At 44.9% G+C, this 13309-nt stretch overlaps 1 protein-coding gene across 1 annotated transcript in view; it reads left to right on the forward strand.

Annotated features, from left to right (window-relative positions):
• The first annotated feature begins 9199 nt into the window (after positions 1 to 9199).
• LOC135250281 (synaptopodin-2) overlaps positions 9200 to 13309 on the forward strand; it is a 30575-nt gene continuing 26465 nt past the window's right edge. Inside the window, exon 1 of the mRNA XM_064326423.1 lies at positions 9200 to 9503. The gene's annotated coding sequence lies outside the window, so the exon portion shown is untranslated. The remainder of the gene's footprint in view (positions 9504 to 13309) is intronic.

Raw genomic sequence — 13309 nt, forward strand, 5'->3', positions numbered from 1 at the left:
GGAAGTGGTTTCCCTGGCAGTTGGATGCCGTGACGCACACAGCCCAGACTAATCTCTCGCACTTGTTGACAGGGCTTCACCCAGAGCGGGTACCCACCTCTTCCTCAGCTCCATCCTGCATTGTCAGACGTTAATAAGGCCAGGATGACTGTTTGGCTTTGAAAAAAGTCTCCGTGGGACCAACGCCTGCCCCACCCCTCTCTCCCAGCCAGATCTCCTGGCTGTCCGTGGGACGAAGCCTTCCGCACGGGGAGAACCAGAAACAGAGGAAGGGCATGTCACTGCCATTCCCGGAATACGTGCGTGCGATTTTAAACTGGTTATGTGTCTGAGAAAAGTGCATGTGAACATGCAAAGGGGTAAAAGCAGTCATGGCGTGAAGCAGTATCTCCTAACAAACCCTGGCAGGTAATGATTAAAAGGATAATCATTATCTCACACAATAACCTAACTGACAGAGAAACAAGACAGATGGAAAGCCCTTACTCTTAAACCAAATTTTGCTAATTATTACGGGGGCACTTAGGTACACTGGTGCCCTTCTGTTATTGGTTAAGTCATTTTTCTTTCCTTTCCTCACTTGAAAAAATAAATTTTCCCAAGCTAAAAAAAAATAGCTTGAAAAGTCATGGCACTCATCAAAAGTTTTGAGACATCGCCTGGATTTTATAACCTTTGTGGTAGAAGCAGGGAACAATTTATATAAAACACATTATATATATGAACATGCCTACTGTAGATAATAATGTAATCATGTAATTTCATTGAAATTGTGGGCTCTTTAAAATGGCCTTCTTGGCAGCAGTCCGACGTACAAACAGAAGACAGCCTTTTCTCTGCATTGAGAGGAATCCTCAAGCACCAGCAAACCCAGAACACAAAGTGTTCTCTTTGTCTAGAGGATCTCACTGACACTGAAGACTTCCACCAGGGTCATGAGTGGGAATTTCCACCACATATGGGGTTACTGTATGTGTCAACTGTTCCTGACGTTTCGAAGGAAGTGTCAGGACTTTCATTTCTAATGTACAAATGAAAGTACTGACACACACACACACAAATATGTGCACACATACATATTTGTATGATAGAGAATAATGACCAATCGGTGATCATCTCTGAAGGTTTTCATTTGAGGAAATTCCTGCAATATCTCTGTAAGCACTTTCCCTTATAAGGACAATGAAACCAGTCCCGTTATCCACTGAAAAAAAAACATCCACTGAATAACTTCAATATTTGATCTTTAAATGGCTGATCGAGTGCAGACAGTCTCGTTTGTATCTCCGGGCAAATTTCACAATGATAGCGATAGTGTTCGAAGCGATAGTGCTCTATCACAGTAATTAGCAGAATGTTTCTGTCACTGCTAATAAATCTCTCAGCCAGAACGACTGGGCAGCTGCCACCTGCCAAAGAACAAAGAGGCTGGCAGGCTGCCAGGGATTAAACTGTGACATCACAATGTGCATTTGACCTTTGACATCATGCTATGACATCAGTGAGAGCATTTGACCTTTTGACCAGTTCCTGGACCTGGGTCAACAGATCAAAGGGAATGAAGGATAATGGTGTAGACTGAGATTTTAGATGAAACAGACATTTTTTATGACGTGTGATTTATGTCTGAAAATAACTGTATGACATACCATTGAGTAGAAAGGTTTCCCCAAAGTTATGTACATGCCGTTTGACTGGGGTGATCATATTTTTAGTGTAAATGTTAAAAATGTGGATTTATATTCTCCTAATCATTTACATTTTTCTGGTCTTCAAAGCTTCAACATGACAGTTCAAAGTACCACTTTGTATGATTTCCAACAGCAGGAGATTCTGGTTGTTAACCTCAGTCCCTGGTACAATGCTACTGTTCAGTATGTCCTCTGCTGCAGTATTTTACTTGGTCCCTTCACAAATTTTCAAAAGACACTTCAAACAGAATTATTCAGCTTAAAAGGCATGATGAATGTTACAGTAAGTACAGGGATCTGAGTATCTATTGCATCTGAAGAATCTTTACCTGCTCCTGATGGTAGACCACAAATGTTTTATTATAATTTTGTTGCCAAGGTTACCTTAGACATACATTTACCTTCACAGTAACTCAGGTACATAATACGTATGGTATATACCGCCCGCTTATATAAAGGCACCATATGTATACATGTTTATGTGGATGTACTTCAGCATTCTTGACCTCTTAAGAAATGTGGACAGAACAGCCATAAATGAAAATGTTATGACGGCTATAACTCCAACGAATTTAGAGCCGAGCGGACATTCACCACTGCAAATGTCTGCACGTTTTCACATTTTTTTACTTTGAAATGCCCTAAAAAAAAAAAAAATCACATTGATTTACCAAGCCCCTCCTGTGGGAGGTACAGAGCATTTGCCAGAGGAAAAAAAAAAGAAATACATTTGCTTCCAATTTTAAGAAAATAAGAAAGTCTCGGGCAGGGGAAAAGAGAGAGAGAGAGTGAGCAGGCCCGTCTTGATAATTCAAAGAGGGAGAGAGAGAAAAAAATCGGAGAACACAAAACCCAGACTGCGTGGGCATATAGCGGAATGGACGAGAAACTTAATTTCTTCCAGACGCGAATTAAACTGAAGAGGAAAAGAGCGCAGGAAAATGAATGCATTTAATGGTCTGGCTAACAGAGCGAGCCTTGTGCTCATGGTAGCAGAGAGATGATTATTACCCCGGGTGAAGCGCTGATAGGGCCCTGTGTACATCTTCGTCTTTGTACCGCGGTCTCAGACACTTGGATGAGGGGTTGGGGGTGGGGGTGGGGATGGGGGTGGGCGGTTCTTTGACCTTGCTGGAGCCTGGAACCCAACACATATTGGAGTCATTAAACCTTCTAGAATAATACCGCCGCCGCCGCTGTGGAGATATGCACGGCCTCTTGGCTTTTCCAAGAACCACAACGAGCCCGTACGCGCAACTTCTTTTTCATAGGTTTGGGTTTTGTTCAGAAATTAAAAAAAAGGTTCTGAAAGAAAAAATAAAAGCTTCTGCTCATTTTTAGAGTGCTGTTTAATATTGGCTTATTGCAGAAATGTTTTATTAGTCTGCATTTGAAATTCTGAGGAATAAACAGAGAGTTTACTGCAGGAGAACTTATCATTTCCTCTTTGTGATTTCATCAGGCAACCACTTACCATGAGAAAGGATGATATATCCTTTGTAATAATGTAAGTATAGTGAATGCTGATTCAATTCATGAACAAATCATGAATATATTTCTCATCATCTTGACGCCTATGTCTTGTTACCGTATGAGGTAGAAAATAGCTCAAGAAAATAGAACTCAAAAGCGATATGTAATAATAAATAATGGAGGCCCCACTGCACAAAATCAGACCGTTTTATGCAAACCTGAGCTTTACCAGTTTTCCGGGTAATTTGCGAGTGAATATTGAGAGGCTCATAGTTTGAGCATGTTCTAAAATGCAGCTTGTTCTGGCGGGGAATGCATTTTCTCTGAGAGCTGGCCTGTGTGACTCAGATAAAGTCCTTAATTTGTACGGAAGGCAGCTGGCTGCTGGTTTTTTTGTTTTGTTTTTCATTCTTTGTTTTTTTTTTGTTGCAACATTCTGGAGAGCACATGTCTGCAGCGGCCGAGAGAGGCTCTTGTTGGGGGGGCGAAGTCCCGGCAAAGCACAGCTTTGTCCCATCAGCGTTTCGCCTCCGGTGGAATGTACAGTGGGATTTAGGTGGGGATCCGAGCGGCGGTGTGGTCTCGACGGACCGGAGCAATCGGTCAGGAGCGTGTGTGTTTTCATACAACCCCCCACCCCCCCCTCCTGCCGCCCCCCCCACACCGGACAGGAGGAAAGCGTTCCGCCCGTTTCCCTCCATTCTCTCCCACGCAAACGGCGTTGCCTCGCTGCCAGAAGTGCCCGCCCGCCCGCCGCTGGAACTTTATAATCTGCACACGAGAGAAAATTCCTCCGCAGTTTTCCTCTCAAAGCTGACATAAGCCCTGTTTATTTCTGCCGCATGGGAGCGGAGATAACCGATGCCCAAACGGCTACAGTTGGAGGGATTAGCGCGACGTGAGCTTATGTAGGCCAGCTCGCCGGGTGGAGGAGGGAGTGCTTGAGATCACAGGGTGTGGATAAGCTCTCCTCCACTGGCGGTGATGTCAGCGAATTCGGTGGCAGACATCGTATTTCACATGGTGTGACAAAAGGCTGTAAGGACCGGCAACCATGACCGAAACTAAAGCAAAGTCAAATAAATTATAAAAATCGCTCCAGCTCCATCTATGGAAGTGTCTATACTACAATGATAGATATGATGAGTTCAAGCCATTGTTGGATTATGTTCCAAATTATGTGTGTTTCTTGGGGGTAGGGAGTTAGGGGATAATGCCCTGTCATGCCTGCTGTCCCAGCAATGCTACCGATTGCTGACGAGCGGAATGCAGTGTGGGGAGATGTTGGGTTTTCCCCCGTCTTCCCTCTCCGCTGAAAGACTGATAGACACAAATCAACATCCTTCCCTGCGCCTGTCACAGTGGAATGCTGGGTAATATCAGCTCAGCTGTTCCTCTGGCCTGCAGAGGTGATTACCACCCACATACAAACGCTAAAATTTATCAGGAGGAATGCAGACAGGGCCGAGGCCTCCGTCAGGCAGACATGACCCTCCACCTTCATTCTCATGCAGCACCCTAACACCACTCTAATGTTTCAGTGACACCTCTCTAACACACTAATGGCACTATACCATCAATGAAGTATCACTATTATGTAAAATACTACACCAATTACACTCTGATACCACTTTGTCATACTTACGCCACTCCAATGCAATTCTAGTGCCACTCCCAGAAGCTCAGCTAATATGCTTTGTCATAAATGATACTCTAATGCAGCTCACTAATTACAGGCTAATGTCGCTCTGTCACCACTCTGTCACCACTCTATTGCCACTCTAATGTCACTCAGTGGGAGGGCTTTTTCAGTCAGTGAGTCTCACACTTCAACTGCTTCATTAGAGTGCTGTAATCAGCACAACTACAAGGAGAATAACAAGACTGCCTGGTGCTACTTGCTTTCATTTTCCATTTTCAACAGCGTACACCTTCCCAGATTCACCCATATTTAGCAGATATGTCCTCACACCTTTCATAAAGAAATCTCGCATTAACTAATTGGCCCAGCTACATGAGTATGGCTTTTGATGACCTTTATTTTTGATAGCCTTTATGATAAAAATGCACTATATTGCTATTTTATCATTATTTATTTGTAATTGAACCTTATGGTTACAATATTTTCAGATAGCTTATGGAAATCACTGGTCCAGTTTAATAGTGGACTTGTCCCAATGGCCATTGTGGTGTTCACCTTTACATTTTTACTATTGAGAATATCAGGGTGGTTCTGAGTGCTAATTTCACTCACTTAAAAACCACTTGGAGAGCTGAAGCCAGCATTGTAGCTGACTCTGAAAATCGAGTTCCTAACATTGTGATTTATGTATTCACTATTTGTTGTTTCTTTATGCGAGTGATTGCAGACGTTTCCTGTGTGCCATGGCAGCGAGGGCTTTTGCCGTTCTCAGCCACAGACCTTGATGTATGGGGCTTAATTACAATGTCTCGGTTAGGTCATGTGTTTGCATTTGCTATCACGTCTGATACCTCATTATTTATCACTTCACAGGGGCTATGAATCATGCGACTGCAGGTCCTGCTTTAGAACAGGAGCCGGGGAGAGAGTGAAGGGTCCTTTGATTCTGGTAATTGATTTCACTTTTAATACCAGTTAGATTAAGGCCTTCTCCAGACTCACTGAGCTACTCTCCTGCTGTTTTGTGATTGGCTGTTTTTTATAAGTAGGGTGAGAGGGGAAGGGAGGAGGATGAAGGGATTGGCCAAGTTTATCATGCCGTTTTGTGATTGGATGTTTTTAGAGGGGGGCAGAGCCTGACTGAAATGTGATGACAGAGAAAGGGACTGATGAGGACTCTTCCCTCTGTCTAGATTAGTGTGTTTAACATTTGAGCGCACGGCTCCCTCTTGCCCCTCTGAAGTTTGAACTGCACCTCATCAAGAAGGGAAGGCTTTGATTACGGGAGACACATGCACATATAAATGATGTATGCCTGCACGGAGTGCTTTGGTTAAAGCAGACATAATGGAAAACAAAAGTCATCTATTTGTGGGTGGTGCAGTGGATAGGGCAAAGGGGAGGGGTTAAGAACTTGGTGGAATTGGTGGAACGCTCAGCTCAGCATTATTTCAACAGAAGGCCAATTTTCTTTTGGATGCAAGGGGTCAGTTGAACTGGGCACCCTTCATAAAGTGTTTGTTTTTTTCCTTCCCTCTGGATATAGGAATATGAGCAGAACCCCAGTTGGTGACTTCACAATTATAATACTCCATACGTATTGAATAACTGGTGTGATACCTGCAAGTAAGTTATCCCACCAATTTGACTGTATGTTTAGTTGCGTTTTCTTTATTACAGAAAATATGACTGCCACTTTCACTTTCAACAGATGCAAAGCATCAACATAAACTTGTGAGGGAAAAGTGGTGTAGATATGGCTTTAGCATAGTTTTGATCAGGCTTCATTACTATGGGAACCAGCATAAACATGATGCATATACGGAGCATAATAAGACTTTGGCTTGCATCGGAGTGGTTGCAGGTTCAGTTCCAAGGTGAGGCACTGCTGCTACTCCATTGGAGCAAAGTAAACAACCTGAATCGGCCTGATAGATATTAGCAGCAGTAACGACGTTAGTCACATCGGTTGAAAGCATGTTGCTGAATTCATATGAGAAAAGGTAAACAAAGAGCGGAAGTTGTGCTGATACAGCCATGCTGCTACGCATCATCGTAGCTGTTTTATCACTGCGTGCCCCTGATACAAAGCCAGGACACCTGTGTCTGCCAGCCCTTCCCTGCCTGCTGACACGCTGTGTGTAAGCCGTCCCTTTGAACTTTCACTTAAATATTTTCAGTTACCTTTCAAGGGGGGTGGGGGAGGAGGGGGGGCACTTTAAAAAGCCAGGCCTGTGCTGTGTGATGTCTGCGCCCTGGGGTTATTATTGTCTTTAATAACGCTTCTCGGTAAAAAGGGAGGAGCTGGATCGGGGCCGATGTTAACCAGATCACTTTCTTTTTTCTAAATTCCACCGAGAGCTCTGGGAAGAGAAGCCCGGATTGGATGGAATGTCCGCTAGAATTTCCCCTGGCCCAGTTCTCCCACACGGCCTCCCCACGGAGAGAGGCTCTGGGCTGGGCAGAGATGTGCCTGCAGATGGGCTCAGGGGAGAGATCTACTAAGGATACATATAATAATAATAATAATAATAATAATAATAATAATAATAATAATAATAATAATAATTTTTATTATTATTATTATTTTAATCATTATTATTTTATTATTAGTATTATTTTAAAATAGTACAAACAGCAAGTGAGTAAAAATATTAAATGAAGATTAAACAAGGGAAGCAAACATATTTCAATGAACTATAAAATAACTACAAAAATTCAATAAAATAAAGAAACATTAAATTAAATTTTTGAGCAAATAAATACAATAAAAATAAATTGTATTTATTGTACTCAAACTTAAGATTGAATTTAAAAGAAAACACATTTTTCTCAAATTGTTTTAAAATGCTATCTCAAAATTGGTGTTTTTACATGATAAATACTACAATTCAGGGGATGTCTCTGTACTCCATAATTTTGGGGTCTAACAGTTAAAACCAGTTTGTACCCCAGTGAGAGAGGACGGGTGTGAGGGTTGGTGGAAGGTTGAAATATAGCTGTTAAACAAACTCTCGTTGACATGGCAGTGCTGTGATGGACGGCCGTGTCATCGCTTAGAAGCGTATTCCTGATGCATGTGCTGCATCATCGTGCCTTGGGTTACCATGGAAATGTAGGGGCACTGCTATTTTCACATGTGGCTTTGATAACGTATGTACAAACAGCGGCATGTCACAGGGTCTGCAGGGTGCAGTTAGGGCTCTACGGTGAAAATGAACCTGATCACAGCACACACGCACACATGCACACACACACCCGCCCACACACACACACACACACACACACACACACCTACACTCACACACACCCACACATACACACACCCACCCACACACACACACACACACATGCACACACACAAGCACACACCTACACTCACACACACCCACACATGCACACACACATACCCATACACACACACACACACCTACACGCACACCCACCCACACACACCTACACACACCTAAACTCATACACACACATGCACACACACACCCGCCCACCCACACACACGCACACACACACACACACACCTACACTCACACACACCCACACATGCACACACACATACCCATACACACACACACACACCTACACGCACACCCACCCACACACACCTACACACACCTAAACTCATACACACACATGCACACACACAAGCACACACCTACACACACACACACACTTGATATAAACTTGACACAGCAGCCATTCACTGGTGCGTGGGTTCACACACCCTGTTCCCCTCACCACAGAGGATGAGGGTTCGACTGAACTGCCAAAATTCCCCAAGTTTAAATGCAGACAATCAGTCACATCACCTCTCTGCTTCTCAGTTTACAGTCAACTGTTTTCACAGAAGACCAGAGAAATCCCCCAGAAAACCAGCTATGTGTGTGTGTGTGTGTGTGTGTCTACACTGTAACAACAATAACAACAATGTCTGTATGTATGACTTACATTATTATATATTAGTAATAATGTAGAAGTAATTAGTAGCAAACTACCCCTGCAAAAATCATTTGTAATGTACATCACTTTATACAGAACTATGTTTCAAGCTCCCATTTCCCAACCTCCAGAGGCTGTACTCTCTGATCATATTTATAACTCATTACTCATAAATCATAACTCAAGAACAGTAAAAAAGCAGGCGTTCCCCAAGCATGGGCACTTCTGTAAACCTTTCCTTTATTTCCTTCTGGTTTAAAACAGCGAGCGCTCGTCTGTTTTTCATCCCAGATGGTGAGAAGATGGATGACCCTGGGACAGGGGGTGGGGAGCGGGTTGGGGTGGTGGGTGGAGGGGGGGCATCAAACAGCCGTGCCTTAAATATGAAAATCTATAAGGACATAATGCCTTCAGTGTGCCTGAGGAAACCAGACAAAGGGTCTCTGTGTTCCAAGTGCTGCTGATCCACACCCCCTTTTCCCCTGTCTGAAGAGAGAGAGAGAGAGAGAGAGACAGAGAGAGAGAGAGGGAGAGGGAGAGAGAGACGGAGAGAGAGGAAAAGAAAGGCATAGAGGTGCAGAGAGAGAGAGAGAGAGAATAACAGAAAACAGAGAAAGGAAGAGAGAGAGAGGAAGAGAGAGAGAGCGCGCGCGGGAGAGGGAGAGGTGCAGAGGCACGGTAGAAAAGAAGCAGTTCTGTCCCGCGCGGTTCCACTCGTCAGTGCGGACGGCAGCGCTCCGCAGGTAAGCCACACCTTTACCTTTGTTCCCGGGGACGGCTGCTCCTGGGAGCGCAGCTTGGAGACGCAGCGGGATGTTTGTCCCGGAGCTGGTCTGCGCACACGCGTGTGTGCAGTAACTGTCTGTAGAGCAGCGTCATACTGGAGTGCAGTAAGAGTGTGTTGTGTTGTAGGAACAGAGGATGCATACACCAGAAGCTGTAGGAGAAGTTACGTGTTGTGGGAGACTTGGGGAAGCTCCAGCTAACCAGATACAAATTTCTCTGCTCTTTTTTTGATGTGTGCAACTTGAACATTCTGGCCATTTTAAAGCGTGATTCATGGGGGCATTCAACACTTTTGTGCATGTAGCCCGGCAGAACAGTAGTTTCCCTCAATGGCTTTTGCCATGTGTTTCTGTGTGTGTGTGAGTGCGTATGGGTGTGTGTGTGCATGTGTGCGTGTGTGTGTGTGGGTGAGTGCACGAGCATGTGTGTGTGTGTGTCCCATGGGAGAGAGGTAAGGCTGATCTATCTCCCCCTGTCCCCATATCGTGTGGACTGGATCACGGCGCTCTCGCGTATAAGTGCAGCGGACACACTCTGGCAGCGTGTGATTGGCCCTAACTCGTTCCAGATTGGGGGCCAGGAGGCCTCTGTGCAAACAGGCTGCGCGGTTTCTGACAGCCGCCGTCTCGAGGAGCAAACACGGGAGCCCCCGCAAGGGCAGGAGTGACAAATGAATGGCCCTTCCCGCCAGACGCTGCACAAACACACGGATAAAGCGGGAGGAAGCGGGAGGCTGAGGGCCCTGCGTGCTGGCCGTAGCATGTGTGTGTGTGTGTGTGTGTGTGTGTGTGTGTGTGTGTGTGTGTGTGTGTGCTTGTCTGTTACAGGGTGGGTGTGTGTGTGTGTGTGTGTGTGTGTGTGCGGAGGGGCAGGGGTACAAAAGGTAGTGAAATAACCTCATTTTTACGATTTTATTTTTCTTTTTTGGAGAAAGTAAAAAATAAAAATATCCGTAGGAGCAAGACGAGAATTTCCTGTGCAAAACGGCAAAGTTTCGTTTCCTGAGTTTGGGGGCGGCGGTAAAAGTGTGGCTCGCATTCATGCTCGCACGCCTGACCACCGGATCAGTCAGTGACCGTCTGACCGTGACCGTCTGGGGTTCTTTATTGCTTTTGTAACAGAACACTGGGGTGAAACAGTAGAGGGGCATATCCGATGCAGGGGCCAGGTGGGTCAGTAATGGCTTATACATTAGTCATTACTCTTGCAAACAGGGCAGGAACATGCCCCTGGAGCCTGGTAGCAATTGCCGCAAAACACATGCTCATTTTTTAAAAATTGATGAGGTGTAACATTTTTAATATCTATCTGCAGCCGTATGTGAGTATGCATGTGAATGCAAACTGACATGCAACAGTACATACTCATTACACTGTCTTTCTGGTGACTTGTAGGTGTGTGTCTATGTGGTTGTCTTTTGAGCTGTCCATATGTACTGTAGCCAAAGATATGATGCTGTACCTATTGTATACAAATACAACCAACTTTGTTGTGTGGAATTAAAGAATTTGGAATCTTCAAATACATAGAATATGAAATAGGATAGTTTTAGAGTTTTAACTATGGCAGACTCAGCTGGCAGTTTGCTTATTTGAATTAATTCTGACAAAAAAATATGCACCCAGGGTTGACATAATTAATATTAGTTGAATAATGCCTTGTTCAGAAAATGCATATAATGCTTAGGGAACTGGTAAGGGATTTTAGGATTGTATTAACCCTAACACAAACTAGCTGGAGCACAACAGTTAATCTTGCAAGATGGAGCATTGGCTGGTACTCTGTTCAGCTAGAACATTTGCGGTTAGTCTCACACCTGGAGAGCCTCTACATAGAAGACAGTCACAGAGAGGAGCGGCAAACCTCACATTGCAGTCCACGTCCTTTTCTTTAACCATCGATAGCCTGTGATGTGCGCTTCCTGAATGGACAAGAAAATATCATTACTGAGGCTGATCCGAGCCTGTGATGGCCCGTCCGTCATCGCCCCGTGCAAGCCGGAGCACGCTCGCTATCCACGGCCTGCTAAGAATTAAGCGCCAGGAATGTCAGGTCTGAAGCGGGACCCTGTATCATTCTGACGCGGCCGCAGGTCCTGAATAAGGCTTTGTTCGAGCCGGAGCGGGCGCTGCATTTTGAAAACCGTTAGCGCGTTTTTTTCTCTTTTCCTTTCTGGACGGCTCGCGCATGCCAAGCGGTAATGGATAGCAGACCTGAAGGGAATCGTCTGAGAGACACGGCCCGGCCTCCCCGAGGACCCGCGAAACCGCATGCGTGTGTGTGCATGTGTGTGTGTGCGTGAGTGTGTGGCATAGATCAAATAAGCTGAATTTGCAGATAAGATGATCATAATTATATACCGAAAAAAGCAACATTGCAGTAACATTCATGCAGCGTCACAATGACATTTATACAACATCACAATAAAACAATTACAGCATCACAGCAGCATAACCATTATGAAATTTGTATGACACCACCGTAATATTGCCAGTAATGACAGTAATATTTTAAAACATCACAAAGATATATCTACAGTAATTCCGTAGTTGACTAATAGTGCATAGTGTTTAGAGTGATAATGTATCTCTGTTTCCTTTGTTCTGCCCTGGAGCATTGACTCTGTCTGCACCGGCCCTGCCCGGGGGTAGCGTGATGACACAGATGATTTTACAGATAACGAGTACCGCTGTGATCTGCGAATGTTTGATCTACGCTAAAACAAAAGTTTGGCTGCCAAAGATGGCGATGATTAGCGGGAAGTGTTGCCGAGCCCTGACTGTGACACCAGCATTTCCTTGCGGGCAGAACAGGGTCAAAACCAGAACAGTGCACAGGCTTAAATAAAGCAGTCAGCCAGCTGTGTGATGCCTCTCCAACCCTGAGCACCTGGGAGGTCTTACCTGAAGCCCTCCGGGACATTTTCAGCTGGCTCCACCCCCTCACCCCAACACTCCCCCCTTGTTGACTTTCGCATTCTCACAGCACATCTTCAATCTTCAGAGCTATGTAACCACGGAGACACATTTTGTTATCCCCAAAAGCCAAGGAGGCTGAAACCCTGTTCCATTTGTAGAACTGGGAACTAGAACCGGCTTACACACTTAAGGAGAGGGCCTAAGGGGTTTGGGGGTGCAATTGGCTGGATTTCTCCCAAAGAACTTGTTGGCTGCCGCATGAATAACACCTACTCTGTCCCATGTGTTAGTGTAAGATCTCTCCTTCTCCTCGGGTCTGGGGTTGGTGAGGGTGGGTGGAATTTGTTTTGGGAGGGTGGGCGGAGGAATGCTGAGATTAATTGATAGAAATCACACTTTTAGAGAGGGGGGGAGAGACAGAGAAAGGGAGAGAGTAAGAGAGAGAGAGAGAGAGAAAGAGAGAGGTCTTTCACCTGACCGCATGTCCACACAATGCGGCTGTTTTTCTCGCTGAATGGGGCTTGTTTCTGCCCTGGTTTTCTCCCCCGCATGTGAAGTCTTCCGTGGAGGAGCTTGTCTGTGGCGCCAGAGCGCGAGTGAGTCACCTGGAGCTCGCTGCTGTGGAAATCTCTCAAGACCCTTTCAGGACTGAAGGAACATTGTCGGACGGTTGCAGGAAAAAGCTTCTAGTGGGTTGTTGGAAAGATGTAGAAGGATTGTCGGGGTGTTCACTGTTTTGTGGAAATCAAGGCATTTTGTAGGAGGATTGTAGGATTGTTGTTGATGCATGCAAAAATGTATGAGAGTTTTTTCAATGTTGTAGAAACATTGTAATAACGTTACTG

The sequence above is a fragment of the Anguilla rostrata genome, chromosome 3, assembly GCF_018555375.3.
Source record: "Anguilla rostrata isolate EN2019 chromosome 3, ASM1855537v3, whole genome shotgun sequence".
NCBI lineage: Eukaryota > Metazoa > Chordata > Actinopteri > Anguilliformes > Anguillidae > Anguilla > Anguilla rostrata.